The sequence below is a fragment of the Phyllobates terribilis genome, unplaced genomic scaffold (assembly GCF_046119375.1).
Source record: "Phyllobates terribilis strain yellow unplaced genomic scaffold, ASM4611937v1 Scaffold_4__5_contigs__length_816908805, whole genome shotgun sequence".
Taxonomy (NCBI): domain Eukaryota; kingdom Metazoa; phylum Chordata; class Amphibia; order Anura; family Dendrobatidae; genus Phyllobates; species Phyllobates terribilis.
In genome coordinates this window covers 677,568,341-677,580,909 of record NW_027362764.1, presented here as the reverse complement: position 1 = coordinate 677,580,909, position 12,569 = coordinate 677,568,341, and positions in this window count along the sequence as shown.

The following is a 12,569-nucleotide window of genomic DNA, read 5'->3' as shown; positions in this document are numbered from 1 at the left end:
TAGCAGCTGCTGATTTACTCATCTGTCACCTTCACTCTGACATTCACAGATCTGTTCAACTCAAACATTCCACATATGAAGTTTTAGATATATATATATATATATTTAACCCAAAATTGTTGTATCCCAATTTATTAATGCGCATTGCCATATCAATTGAATATCTTTATATTTCTTTGAATATTCCCCAAGTACATATTATATAATATGAGAGTAAGTCACTGGAATTTCAGACACTTGAAAAAACTCTTATCTTAGATTCTTTTTTCACTGGCTGCCCGGTCTTAAGTTACATCAGTTGAAAATAGAATGAATGGGATCCTATACTATTAGCTAAAAGTTCAAAGGCCGCAGCTGTCACACGTCATGCTGTAAAGCTACTTTAATTTGCACGAACACTTCATGCACAGAAAATATTAGCAACACAAAAGAATTAATAAGTATTACATATATATTATAGTTCAACTAGATATATTGTTATTATTTTAAAATGTTATACACATAAAATCATGCAATTTTTTCACTTCCTGTGTGAATAAAGAAATAAATCCATTTTAGAGTTCTTTGATCAAATCCTGCTTTGGAATGAAAACTCTAAGGAAATATAAGAAAATAAAATTAAATATCAAATTCATACAGAAACAGAATTATTTAAATATCTTATACATATATTGGTTGGTCCTAATGTAATTCAAAATATTGCTACTTAAATTTATATATATGAAGTTCTAATTTATTAATTAATATATATATATATATATTTTATAAACGTATATATAAATACAATTATACGCAATCTCTACTTAGACAAGTGTATATATATATATATATATATATATATGAACTATTAGAAACTATGTAACTACAATTTTACTGTATGAGATTATAAATAAATATTGAGACATTGTATTACATTTTGATACAACATTATAATTACAGTTTTTCCTTAGCCACTCCCTAAACCAAATCTTCTGTCTCTCTCAAATATCTCCAGGAACGCCCTATTTAGGAAAGACATTTTTCTATCCTTCAAAACCTCAGAGAACTGCCTGTTCTTCTGTCCACATTCCATGACGTCACAGTGAGTTGGTCGTCTCACCTGTCTCTGTCCATCAGTTTCAGCCATTTTCCTTTTTAGAGAATCACAGTTCTGACTGAGAATTAACTCATTCTGTGGAGAGATGGATCTTTGCACTGGCTGATATGGCTTATAACATATATGAAATCTTCTGCGTATTTGATAGAGTTCACTATGGGAATGACTCAGTCTAGGAGAGTTTGATATTGGCTTTTGGTAAGATTTTACCTTTCCTGGTTTTATAAATTTAGCTTGATTTATTTTCTTTTCACGATTCTTATGTTTTCTAACAAAATCCAGCATCTGCGCACATTCAAATAATGAATTTTTTTGTGATGCCATAACTTGGGAAACTGAATTTAGGAATTTGAATTTTTGTACAAAAGTTGTTATCATATGTTGTACTTTTCCATTTTTGATGAGAGCTTTGTACAACCGTTCAAATATGGACATGAATGTATATGTACATTCCTTCCTACCAATCCTTAGTTTCTGCAGATCTTCTATGTTGGGAAAATCCTTTGTGACACAATAAATCAAATATCTTAATCTGTCCGAATCATTTTCCCATCCATTAGGAGAGTCATTTTCACAGGGCATTAAATGTAAACGTCTGGACAATGTCACAGGAATCCATATTTTAAATAATTGATTCCTCTCCTCATTGGATAAATCAAACTTATCAGTAGAGATGAGCGTTGTTCTACTCGAACTGTTCGCCAATCTCAAATTCGAGCTGTTTTGGGCGGTGTTCGAGCCGTTCGGCGAACACGAATAATTTGAGAAAAATTCGGCTGTTCGAGGTTATGTTCGATAACTGTTCGTGCACCAAAATCATAACTGGATTTTTTCTCAGTAATGATGAAAATTAATGTTAATACGCAGTTTGAGTGTACAGCGGGGTGGGGGGAGGGGCAGGGGATGGATCTCTGCAGGAACAATGAAGATCTCCATTTTTTTTTCTCTTTCCCGCATTTACAGTGGGGAGGTGCAATCTGTCAGCCTATCAGCAGCGCACACACGGAGCGAAGTGCTTTTTTTCACACAAGCAAGGGCATGTGTCATTGGCAGTGTATGTCACATGTCCTTGCCCTATAAGACCAAGCCATTTTCCCCGTCGCCACCATTTTCTCACTGCTGCAGCTGCGTGTTAGACGGCACCGCTGTTGCTGTGTGCGCTATACCTTGTTAATTTCAAGCCAATTTTCGCACAAATATACAGATAGCTTGGGAGTAGGGAATAGTTGTGATTGCAGTCCTTTTAAGGACTAGGTTACTGCATTTCCTACGACTTTTATCAGGGGGGTCTGTGCTCTTAAATAGATCGGTTGTGGGAGTAAATACTAATTGTAATTGCAGTCCTTTTCAGGACTAGGTTACATGAGTTCCTATCAGTTTTTGCCAGGCAGGTCTGTGCCAGTGCTGTGCAAGTTTTTTTCACAGCATTTGGCTGAATCTAGCAAAGCTAATCCTTTTTGGCCTTTTGGAGAGTGTGTTAGTCAGTGGAGTAGCCTATCTGTGTTGCCAGATATACCACCTGTGTATAGAATACAAATTTTTTTACTGCACCTAGTGAAGTAAAATCTTTTGGGCATAGCATCATTCTATTAGTCCATCTATACTGACCTCCATCAGGTTGCAAATTAAAACTAATTTTTATCTGCATCTACAGTACCTCTGAAAAAATATTTGGGCTTCTAGCAGTGTGTGGGACTTGTTCTATTAGTCCATCTATACTGACCTCCATCAGGTTGCAAACTGAATATATTTTTTTCTGCATCTACCTCTGAAAAAATATTGGGTTTCTAGCTGTGTGTGGGTCTTGTTCTATTAATCCATCTATACAGACCTCCATCAGGTTGCAAACTGAATATAATTTTTTTCTGCATCTAGCTCTGAAAAAATATTTGGCCTTCTAGTAGTGTGTCGGACTTTCTCTATTAGTCCATCTATACTGACCTCCATCAGGTTGCAAATTAAAACTAATTTTTATCTGCATCTACAGTACCTCTGAAAAAATATTTGGGCTTCTAGCAGTGTGTGGGACTTGTTCTATTAGTCCATCTATACTGACCTCCATCAGGTTGCAAACTGAATATAGTTTTTTCTGCATCTACCTCTGAAAAAATATTGGGCTTCTAGCTGTGTGTGGGTCTTGTTCTATTAATCCATCTATACTGACCTCCATCAGGTTGCAAATTCAAAATAATTTTTTTCTGCATCTAACCCAGCCAATATTTTTGGCCTAATACCACAGTTTGGCCACTCAGCTCTGCTCGGTTACCATCCATTGTTTTTTTGTGCAAACAACTCCAGAGTTGTGAATTAGTTAACCACCAAATTGAGTGGAAAAAGGCCTGCTGCTGGTGGAAAGGGGAATAGGCGTGTTGGGAAGGGGAAAAAAGGTTGTGTCCGTGGGGTAGGTGTTAAAGCAACAGTAACATCTGCAGAAGAAAGACCATCTTCCAGCCAAACTAAAATGTCTACTTCTTTTAGCGGACAATGTGATAAGATCCCTTTCTTACGGCCACGCCAATCGCTACAAATTCCAGATGAGGCACAAAAACAGCAGGTGCTTCAACGGATATCAAGTGCTCCTTTAAGTGGGCTCTCCTCCACATCAACTTCAACATCACAAATACTCCAGTCCTCAAAGGTGTCACCCAAATCGCACTTGCTTCCTCACAGCTCCCAAATCTCCAGCTGCCCGTCTGAGTATGAGGTAGAACAGATGGTTGAGTCTGCAGAGCTGTTTACTCATACTATAGCCTGGGAATCAGAGGTCGACTCCAGCGCTTCTGTGAATCCAGACGAGGAAATAATCTGCACTGATGCCCAGAATCTTTAGGAGTCGGATCCAGGACCAGACGCAGAAGGTTCTGACCATAATGTAGACCCTTATTCCCAAACTGTAACTCCTGTTGGTGGAGACAATGAGGAAGACGATGATAAGACTCAAATACCTGATTGGAGCGACAACTTTAGTTTTTTGTCAGGGCAGGAACAGGTTGGCTCTGAGGACGACGGGTGTGATAACGCACAGGGTGATGATGATGAGGCCGGAGATCCCACTTACTGTTAACCCACAGTCAGCCAAGAGATGAGGTCAGCAGAGGAGGTGGAGGAAGATGCTAGTGACGACGAGGTCAGGTTGCGCCTTCCTGGACAGAGACGTAGTACTGGAAGCACGTCAACAACTGCATCCTCAAACACAACTCTGCCTCTCACCACAAGTCGTGGTGGCTCTTCAGGTCGCATGGGTGCTAAGCCTTGCATAGCCTGGGCATTTTTTCAGATCGATAAAGATGACCCAACTCGTGTTATCTGTAACATTTGTCAGCAAAAGCTAAGTAGAGGCCAAAAAATACATAGTTTGAGTACTTCATGCATGAACCGGCACATGGACATGAAGCATAAGTTGCAGTGGGAAGCTCAGTGTGCTACAATGCGGCCTAGCCGGCCGGGCCAACCACCGTCTGCCATATCTTGTGCATCCGCGGCCTCTTCATCCTCTGTGACTGGGGGGACAGCAGTCACACCTGTTTTGGGGCGCAGACCTGCCACCTCTTTACCCGCAACAGCCAGCGTGATTGGCAGGTCATCATTTTCTTTGGAGGTGGTAACACCAGCTGGTGTTGAGCGCTGTCCGACATCGATAGCACCACCTTTGGATCAAGGCAACCTAACATGTCCGCCTGCATCTTCCTCACAGACCGGCAGTTTGCCGGGGACACCCTTATCAACCCCGTCTAAGCACAATAGCCAGCCCTCGGTCCCTCAGATGTGGACAAGTAAAAGACCATTTCCTCCTAGCCATGAGAAAGCTAAGAGGTTGAATTTCACCATCTGCAAGCTCTTGGCTACAGAAATGCTGCCTTTCCGCCTGCTGGACACAGAGGATTTTCGAGACCTTATGTCCGTCGCAGTGCCCCAGTACCAGATGCTCAGTCGGCACTACTTCTCAAAGAAAGGTGTGCCTGCGCTCCACCAGCATGTCGCACATAACATCACCGCTTCTTTGAGAAACTCTGTGTGTGACAGGGTGCATTTCACCACAGACACTTGGACGAGTAGGCATGGACAGGGGCGTTACATGTCGCTGACTGGGCACTGGGTAACTATGGTGACAGCAGGACAAGGGGCTGCTGTCCAAGTCTTGCCGTCCCCACGAGTTGTGCGTCAATCCTCTTTATGTCAAAGTTCCTCCGCTGCTTCTGCCTCCTCAACCTCCTCTCGGTCTTCCACCTGCACCCAAAGCCTGTCTGGTCATGCCACAAGCTTTCTAACTGCGCAGAAGGGATCCTGCACACCTCCTTACTATGCTGGCAGTAGGGCTCAACGTCATCAGGCGGTTTTTACATTGAAATGTCTGGGAAATGTGAGTCACACAGCTGAGGAGTTGTGGTCAGCTCTGGAGAACCAATTTCATGAATGGTTGTCTCCACTGGACCTGAAACCAGGGAAGGCCGTGTGCGACAATGCTGCAAACCTGGGTGCGGCCCTTCGCCGGGGCAATGTCACACACGTGCCTTGTATGGCTCACGTGTTGAACCTGGTTGTCCAGCAATTTTTAGCCCACTATCCCAGACTAGATGGCCTTCTGCAGAGGGCACGGTCGCTGTGTGCTCACTTCCGCCGTTCGCATCCCGCAGCTCAGCGACTTACATCTCTACAGAAGTCGTTGGGCCTGCCACTTCACCGGCTAAAATGCGATGTGCCTACCCGGTGGAATTCAACTCTGCACATGTTGCAGCGACTGTGGCAGCACCGACAAGCCCTGGTGCAATACGTTCTGACGTATAGCCTGGGCCAACGAGATTCAGAGGTGGGGCAAATCACGCTGGAGGAGTGGTCTCAGATCAGGGACCTATGCACCCTTCTGCACAGTTTTGAAATGGCGACGAAGATGTTTAGTGCTGACGATGCCATTATCAGCATGACTATTCCGGTGATTTACATGCTGGAGCACATGTTAAACAGAATTCGGAGTCAGGTGGTGGCACAAGAGGAGGTGGAGGAAGTAGAGGAGGAGGAGTTGTATGCGGAAGGGCTAACATCTGCAAGGTCCAGACGGTCGGCAGCACCAAGGCGGCAGGCATGTGAGGGTGGGGGAGATGGTTTTACCAGGGCGCATGGTAGCAGCCAAACTAGTGAGGAAGGTGCAGGAGCCCAGGAAGAAGTGGAGGACGAACTGATGGAAGACTCATCAGATGAGGGAGACCTTGATCACATTTCTGTTGTGCGAGGTTGGGGGGAGAGGACAGAGGAAGGAAGCATTATTGTTACCTCGCCACCAACACAACAGGGACTTGGTGCTCCTGGATGCGCAACACACATGAGTGCCTTCTTGCTGCACTACCTGCAACATGACCCTCGAATTGTGAGAATTAGAAATAATCCTGACTACTGGGTTGCCACACTGTTAGATCCCTGGTACAAAAGTAAATTTGCAGAAATTATTCCTGCCATAGAAAGGGATGCACGCATGCAGGAGTATCAGCAGAGACTGTTGCAGAATCTTACATGTGCTTTTCCACAAAATACCAGTGGTGCACGTAGTGAATCTCACAGTTCCAACTTGCCAACCGTGGGACCGTCAAGTGTTCAGCACTCAAACCGTAACAGAACCACAGTATCTGCTGGTAACATCAATTTTGCGGAATCATTTCACCACTTTTTTAGCCCATCCTTTGCAAGGCCACAGGAGACAAGAAGTCTGACACATAGTCAACGCCTAGAGACGATGGTACAGGAGTATCTCCAAGTAAACATTGAAGCCACGACTGTGTCACTGGACCCTTGCTCTTTTTGGGCTTCCAATCTGGATAAATGGCCGGAGCTAGCCACTTACGCCTTGGAGATCTTGTCATGCCCCGCAGCCAGCGTTCTGTCTGAACGTGTGTTCAGCGCTGCTGGTGGTGTGCTGACAGATAAGCGCACGCGGCTCTCCACTGATAATGTAGACAGACTCACGTTCATAAAGATGAACAAATCATGGATCCGAAACGACTTTTCTACCCCTGTGTCATCCTGGGGAGAGTAAAAGCTTGATGATTGGTTAAAATCACCCTACCAACCGTTTTAAGCTTTCAAATTACTAATCATGTTTATCTGTATCTTGACTGGAAAATAATTTGGGCTTTGTAGCAGTGTGCAGCACTGATCCTATTAGGCCATCTATACTAAAGCTTCACCAGATTTAAAATTAAAAATAATTTTTAGCTGCATCTAGCCCGGAAAATAATTTTGGGGCTCCGAGATGCGCAAGGCACGTAAGTGCCTTCTTGCTGCACTACCTGCAGCATGACCCTCATATTGTCAGAATTCGAAGTAATCATGACTACTGGGTTGCCACACTCTTAGATCCCCCAAACTTTTCGATCAACCTTTTCATTTTAATAAAGACCAAAAAAATGGTCATTTTTGAAATTATAAGCATTAGCAGGTTGTTAGAAACTGAAATCAAACAGTTTTCAACTCAAAACTTTATTCTAGGTGATGTTACATTTTCACATAGGACCCCTTGTTCGAAAGGAGCTTCTGAACTCTCTCGTCCATTGAATTTGTCAGGTTTTGGATGGTTTCTGCTTCAATTGTTTTGCATGAGGACAGAATACCCTCCCAGAGCTGTTGCTTAGATGTGAACTGCCTCCCGCCATCATAGACACTCCTTTTAATGATGCTCCAAAGGTTCTGAATGGGGTAGAGGTCAGGGGAGCATGGGGGTCACACCATAAGTTTGTCCCCTTTTGTGCCCATATCAGCCAGAGATGCAGATGTTTTATGTGCAGCATTTGATGGTGCATTATCATGCAGAAAAATGATCTTGCTGTGAAATACACGGTTCTTCTTCTTGAACCATGGCAGGAAGTGCTGTTTGAGAAAATCCACATACATTATGGAGTTCATCTTTAGCGCCTTCAGGGATCCTAAAGGGGCCGACAATCTCTCTCCCCATGATTCCAGCCCAAAACATTACTCCACCTCCTCCTTGTTGGCGCTGTAGCCGTGTTTGCGTGGGGTGTCCATCAACCAGCCATCCTCCACTCCATCCATCTGGACCATCGAGCGCTGCACGGCACTCATCCGTGAACAAAACAGTTTTGAAATCAGTCTTCATGTAATGTTTGGCCCACTGGAGCCGTTTCTGCTTGTGTGAAGTGGATAGAGGAGGTCGACAGGATGGCGCATGCACAGCTGCAAACCTCTGAAGGACCCTGCATCTTGTTGTTCGGGGGACGTTGGAGGCACAAGCAGCTTAAAAAACTTGTCTGCTGCTATGACAAGCCTTTTTTGCCGCTGCTCTTTCAACCTGACGTAATTGCCTGTAGGAAAGAGTCCTCAATTTGCCCTTATCAGCACGCACACGTGTGTACTGTGAATCACCTACATACTTCTTGATTGCCAAGACACTTCATCCTGATCATCGCACAATGTTGATTGTAGTCATGCCTTGACCTAAACACTCCACAATTTGATGCTTCTCAGCAGCCGACACATCCTTTTTCTTTCCCATTTTGGCAGAAAATGTAGGCTGCTTAATAATGTGAGAGAGCCTTCTTAAGTAGTCTTGCCTTTCATTGGACACACCTGCCAAACTAATTAGCACAGGTGTCTGCAATTGCTTACAGTGATATAAAGAGCCCTGACACACATCACCATCAATGAGTTTAACTGACAAACAAACAAATTCTTCCCTTATCACTCCTAAACACTTTTTGCATAATAATTTGGAACGCAGTGTACATGTGCTTTTCCACAAAACACCAGCGGTTCACGTAGTGAATCTTACAGTTCTAACTTGCCAACCGTGGTCTGTATGGAGTTGTTCAATAAAGGGCCCAAAATTAAGATAACATAGATGGGAGAGGTCTCTATGAATAGGAATTCCTAAGTATTTGATACCCTGTGAGGGCCAGGCAAAGGGAAAGTTGGACTGGATGGAATCCTATATGGATTTGGGGAGGGAGACATCAAGGGCCTCAGACTTCGCTGCATTGATTTTAAAATTTTACCATGTAACAAAGTGATCTATTTCAGCCATAACAGCATGGATGGATATATGTGATTGAGTGATATATACTAGGACATCATCAGCAAATAGAGAGCACTTGTACTCGGTGCCTCCCACCTCAATCCACCTAATATTGGGGTTATGGCGAATTGATGAGAGCAGGTGCTCCGTCACTAGGATGTATAAGAGAGGGGACAGAGGACATCCCTGCCTTGTCCCATTGGTGATTGTGAAAGGTGATGAAAATGTTCTGACGCACCCCCTGGGCCTTGGGACACCCGGAGCCGGACCCTTTTTGGTGGATGCTGGTGGTTGTAGTCTTCGTGGCGGCGACCCGGTTCCGTGGCTCAGGGCAGTCAAACCAGTGGCGGAACTATTTATGTGGTTTTGATGTTTAAATGTCCGACTACGCCACCCGTGGATTGCGGTCAGAGTGAACCGCCGCTACAGGGCAAAACGCTGAGGCTGGTGTTGTGGGTGCAGCAGAGTGTAGCATAACTCCCCACGGGAGGAGTATAGCCTCAGGGCAGTGTATGCGGAGGATGGGGGTGATGGTGCAGCCTCAGGGCAGCAGCAGTAACGACACGGAGTCAGTGATGCAGTCCAGGGCCTTTACTCACAGTTCTTATTATCCAGACCACGTCTGCAGGTAACGGCTGCCCACGCCATACTGTGCTCACCAGGTGAGGGGCTCAGACAACTCCCAGATAACTTTGGAGCACTTCACAGGACCCCCTTTGTGTGTCCTTTGTCTGGCCTTTCTTACCAACACTTCTGTCCGGCTGCCTCGGGCCTCCTCTTGGTAAACTTGATGCCAGTTTCCCTGACCCTATGTGGTGCCTTCCTAGCGGTTGTACCGAGGGGCTGCGCCACATAAAATGTCAGAGCCTCCGGTTTCTAGCTGAGGGTCGTTTCCTTCCTCCACTAGTTCGGGGACCGGTCTCCCCCTTTGGCCTGACCCCTCCACGCAGGTGGATTCGGGTGTGCGGTGGCGACTCGCCCGTCCGCACCCCTGGGATCCCTTCATTCCTCGTTCCTCGAGCCTTCTCCGCTCCTCTTCCTTCCTTCTCCCTCTTCCAGGCCTGGGCCTCTGTTACTAGGCCCGCCTCCGGAGCAGAGCTCATGCAGAGCCCCTGCTCCCTGCCACTTCTGCTCAGACTTATCTGCACTGAACTAAGATGGTGCCCACCTTTTATACTCCCTTCTCAATGCACCCAGGAACTGCTTCCTCCCTGCTCCTGCACTACAGGGTTCACCTTCCTCAGTGTTCCCTCCCCCCACTCCAGCCAGGGACAGGGACTGTCGTGCCCATCTCAGGGGCATATTGGTCGCCCTGCCCCACGGCAATGTGGTGTAATGCATGCAGGTGTCGGGTCCTGATCCACACTCCATCCTTACCTGAGAGTGAGATATCACACCTCTGGGTGAGGTGCAATACGTCTGTAGCAACCGAGCCCTCAGGGTGCTACAGTTCCATTTATCTTCAGCCTAGGTGACGTATTGCGATACAGGGCCGTGATTTTGGCTATAAAAGGGTCCCCTAGACCCCTACCCCAAGCTTTTTAAGAGAATCATATATGGCGTGCCAGGAGACTCTATGGAATGCTTTCTCAGCATCCAACGAGAGTATCTAATTACAAATTTTTAACTGCATCTAGCCCAGGAAATACTTTGTGCCTAGTAGCAGTGTCTGCTAGTCAGCGGATTATCCCGGCTGTTAAGCAAGCTACACCACCTGTAGTTTAGACACTTAATTTTTTCAAAGGAAATGCTTCGGGACCATGGGATACTCAGTGAAGAGCATCAGGAGGCACCCCAAGGCATAGGGGCTGGGACTGGCAGTAAGATGCCTTGCGGTGGACAGCCGAGCTCGATCCTTATAAAAGCTTTTTAACTGCAGCAGCTTTAGTGGACGCTACTGGAGCTGGAATTACGCGGCTGCTGGCATGAGACTTGCCCTCCAATAGATCCTTGTAAATGGATTTAAAGTGTATTCATTCAAATTAGAGAGACAATTTAAATTAAAAAGCTTAGAGCTGCCTCCACCACAGGGGGGCTCGCTCGACCCACCAGCAGACAGGCACCAGTATTGGGAGAGGGGGGCTGGCCATCAGGGTTCACCGCGGCTCTGGCACAAACCCGGCGACACGGAGGTGGCACGGGCAGGAGCGGACTGGCCGTGTCGGCTTCTCACTTTTTGGATTTTAGAAGGGCATGACATGCCTATATCTGTGTCTCCCCCTCCTTTTACTCCTCCACCTCTTTTATTTTCGCATGACTATATGTACTTGTCACTTTTCCATGTGTTAGTTGTGTCTTCTGGGCAGTTTGTCAGCTTTTGGACACTTTTGAAGGTGTTTTCTATGTGTTTCTATGTGTTTTTGTTTGCCTGCCATTGGTTTTAACGGTGTTCGAAGGTGTTCGACGAACAGTTCGACGAACAGTTCGGCGAACACACGAGTGTTCGACGAACCGAACCGAACTCGAACACTACGGGGGTGGCTCAACACTACTTATCAGAGAAGCTCTCAAATGTCTCTGAATTTCTACAGGCATGGATTTTGACATCATATTTTGGCATGATTTTGTATAATTTCAGCAAGTTTTTCCTCATTTTAATTTGGAGTTGAGCCTGGGTAATTCCAGAATTCTCTGATATTTTTAGTGGCTCTTGTACGTCCATTCCTCCTACGTCACTCACGTCTCCTCCCACATCACCTAGTATGTCGGTTTCTCGTATGTCAGTCATGTCTCCTCCCATGTCAGGTTTCTGTATGTCCGTCTCTTGGTCAGACCCAAGGTCACCTTCAGTTACAGACACGTGTCTTACTTCTTGTTCATTTTCCACATTACAGTCAGAATCAGTATCACCGTCTGACACTTCTACACTATTTTCCTGCTTAGAAATCTCTAACACAAGACTATGAAAAAAATCTACCAAATGTAGAATATTTCTCAATTTCTGTTTGTCTCTATTTACCAATTTAGAAGTTAACTGTAAATTCTGCAATTCACATTCTTTGTATAAACTGAGCCACAAAACTTCTATGTCATCTCCTACATTACCTTTGAAATTAATATTACTTTGTTTAGCAAAAGAAGAAATTATATCCATATTTTGCTTACCTTAAGATTCCTTGGCTTCTCTTTATCAGCACGTCCTGTCTTCAGTTCGTCTGATTCTTTTCCTGTGTGATTCTGTTCCTTGTTAGTACCTCTGCTTCCTGTCTTTCCTCAGTCTGTAGGTCCTTTCTGCTTCTCGTGACAAACTAGTGAATTTACTGACACGTGAACAACAGCTGTTCAGCTCGTCAGGACTCCCCTCTTGTTCACGGAAGAAATTCACTTACTTAATTTAAAAAACAAAAAAACAGGACTGGCTGGCTCACCATTGTAAAATAATACTCTTCCTGTATTATTTTTTTCTACTGAGGACTTCTCAAAGTATCAATATCACGATATTCTTATAAAAAAATG